Consider the following 3209-nt stretch of genomic DNA (forward strand, 5'->3'; position numbering starts at 1 on the left):
TGTGGTGGCCAGGAACGGCTGCTGCACTCCAGTCTGGGCGACAGAGTGAGACTCTAACTCAAAAAAAAATAAAATAAAATAAAAAATTTTAAAAATATATATATATAAGCTATACCTGACTTACATACAAACATCAGACTTAGATTTTGAATTCTCAGAGATTTACACATTTATTCTTACCTTATTTTTATTTTATTTAATTTTTTTAGTTGAAATCTCACCGTGTCGCCCAGACTGGAGTGCAGTGCAGTGGCCGCTTCCGGCCACCGCAGCCTCGACCTGCTGGGCTCCGGCGATCCTTCCGCTCAGCCTTCCAAGTAGCTGAAACTACAGGCAGGCACTACCATGCCCAGTTAATTTTTTTATTTATTGTAGAGATGAGGTCTCGCCAAGCTTTCCATGCAGGTCTCGAATCCGCGGACTCAGGTAATCCACTCACCTCCAACTCCCAAAGCACAGGATTACAGGCTGAGCCACCGAGCCTGCCCTAATTCTTACATTAAAGCAACTTCTAAATGTAATTAGTATATACCAAGTATATAATAACTAAGTATAATATAAAAATACTTTAGCTGGGTGTGGTAGCGCGCGCCTGTAGTTCCAGTTACTTGAAAGGCTGAGTTGGAAGGATCACCGGAGCTCAGCTGGTCAAGGCTGCAGTGGCCGGGAGCGTGCCACTGCACTCCAGTCTGGGCGACAGTGTGAGACTCAACTCAAAAAAATAAATAAATAAAATTAAATTGTTGCGTTCCTAGCCTATGTTATTAACCTGGAATAACCAGTCACAAATTGAATGATTAAGCATGTGGTGTTGCATCAAAAGACACTACACCAGAGGTTTCACCACAAGGTGCTATAAAACATAGAAGAAGTAACTGATATTAGACCAGACATTCTACCACTGTTGATATGGGATAAATCATGACTCTGACCATCAATGATTCCACCTAGATAAGACTCGAAAACAGAAAATCAGGATACTAACTAAATAAGACAATGTCTTCTTGTCTTTGCAAACTCAATGATCAGTACATTGTAGATAGTTAATAAAGTTTGTTAAGTGAAATGAATTAACCTATAAACCACAGAAACACTTTTACACATAGCATTTATTCCTTACTTTCAAAAAGCTTCCACAACCACTTATCTAGTCATCCTATCAGTTATTTAAACTATGCCATTGTTAGAGTCGGGCAAACAAAGTAATGTGACTTCAAATCACCCAGATAATATGTCAAGTTCAGGTGAGTGTGTGCAATATATTGTCCTACAACAAAAGCTAATTTCAAATTTGTGGTGAAGTCTGTTTGCCAAAATTTTTTTACACAAACCAAATCTGATAAACTGTCAAAGAGTACAATAATAAAACTTCTGCTACAATCTAGTTTTAAAATGTAAGAGCAGCCAGGTGCTGTAATCCCAGCACTTTGGGAGGCAAAGCAGGAGAATCGCTTGAGCCCAGAAGTTTGAGACCAGCCTGGGCAACATAGTGAGACTTCATCTCTACAGAAATCAAATAATTAGCCAGGCATGATGGCGCATGCCTGTAATCCCAGCTACTTGGGAGGCTGAAGCAGAAGGATCGCCTGAGCCCAGGAGACTGAGGCTGCGGTGAGCTGTGATGATGCCCCTGCACTCCAGCCTGGGCAACAGAGACTCGATCAATTGGGGTGAGCGAGGTAAGAACTGTTCAGGCCTTCCTACATTAATTATATGGCCCAGAATCTATTTATAAATTCACTTTAATATATCCTGAAGAAAACAAGAGCTTGACAGTCTAAGCAACTAGTATGTTGTTACAGAAAGGAAACATAAGAGCACGGGCCAGGGTGGAGATGGGTCCCGGCAAGAGGAACATACCCCTCAGGCTTGTACAAGCTGCAGCGTACTGCCTCCAAATTCTACTGACCAAAATTGAAGTAGTCACACAACAGAAAATTATTGTATCCTCTCATCCAAGTACCATAATGCTACTTAACAATTTTGAGTTAATTTTCCTTCTTCAAAATCCAGCATTCACCACTAATATTCAGGTTACCCAGGAATTTTCCCTTGTAAAATCTGGCATTTAAAAAGCTATTTTTCTCAGTTAAAAAAAATTATGGTGATAACGGTTTTTTAAAATACTCTTTAGTACAAAATGATTTTATAGTTGAGCAGCCGTTTTTTTAAAATATAAGAACCAGATTATTATAAGCAGGCCTCCACAGTACTCCCCTTTTAATTTGTTACAAATTAACACAATTTTTAAGAGTATTTTTAGGTTTACAGAAAAATTGTGTAGAAAGTACAGAGTTCCCCTATGCCTTCTTCCCCTTCCAAACACTTTCCTCTATTAAAGTTTCTAGTGTGGTACACCTGTTACAAATGATGAACTCATTGATACCCTGTTAACAACTAAGGTCCATACCTTTAATTAGCATTTACTCTGTGTATACATATCTACAGGTTTTGGCAAACATATGACATGCATCCGTTACAATATCAGACAAAGTAATTTCATTGCCTGAAAAATACCCTGTGCTCTACTGTTCATTCATTCTCCCTTTCTCCACTATGGACTTGTCTCTAGTTGTGCCTCTTCCAGAATGTCATATAGTTGCATCATACAACATGAAGCCATTTCAGATCAACTTCTTTCACATAGTAATACACAAGTAAGGTTCTTCCAGGTCTTTTCATGGCATGATAGCTCACTTTTTATGGCTGAATAATGTTCTGCTATATGGATGTACATACTTTATCCATCCACCTACTGAAGGACATAATGACTGCTTCCAATTTTTGACAATTATGAATAAAGCTGCTATAAACATGCATGTGCAGGCTTATGTGTGGACATAAATTTTTAATTCATTTGGGTAAACACATAATGGTAAGTCTATGTTAGCTTTGTTAAGAAACTACCAAACTATCTTCCAACTAGCAATGGACAAGAGTTTCTGCTGCCCCACAATCTCATCAGCAGTTGCAGTTTCTAGTGTTGTGGATTTTAGCCATTGTGGTAACTGTTGCTTTAATTTACAATTGTCTAATGTTGAGCATCTTTTCTCATGTTTATTTGCCATCTATAACATCTTTGGTGAGGTATTTGTTCAGATTTTCTGTCCATTTTAAAACTGAATCAAGCCGGGTTCGGTGGCTCAGCCTGTAATCCAAGCACTTTGGGAGGCTGAGGTGAGTGGATTGCCTGAGCCCGTGGGTTCAAG

The sequence above is a fragment of the Carlito syrichta genome, unplaced genomic scaffold (assembly GCF_000164805.1).
Source record: "Carlito syrichta isolate Samal-C Ts95f unplaced genomic scaffold, Tarsius_syrichta-2.0.1 Scaffold303213, whole genome shotgun sequence".
In the NCBI taxonomy this organism is placed as follows: Eukaryota; Metazoa; Chordata; class Mammalia; order Primates; family Tarsiidae; genus Carlito; species Carlito syrichta.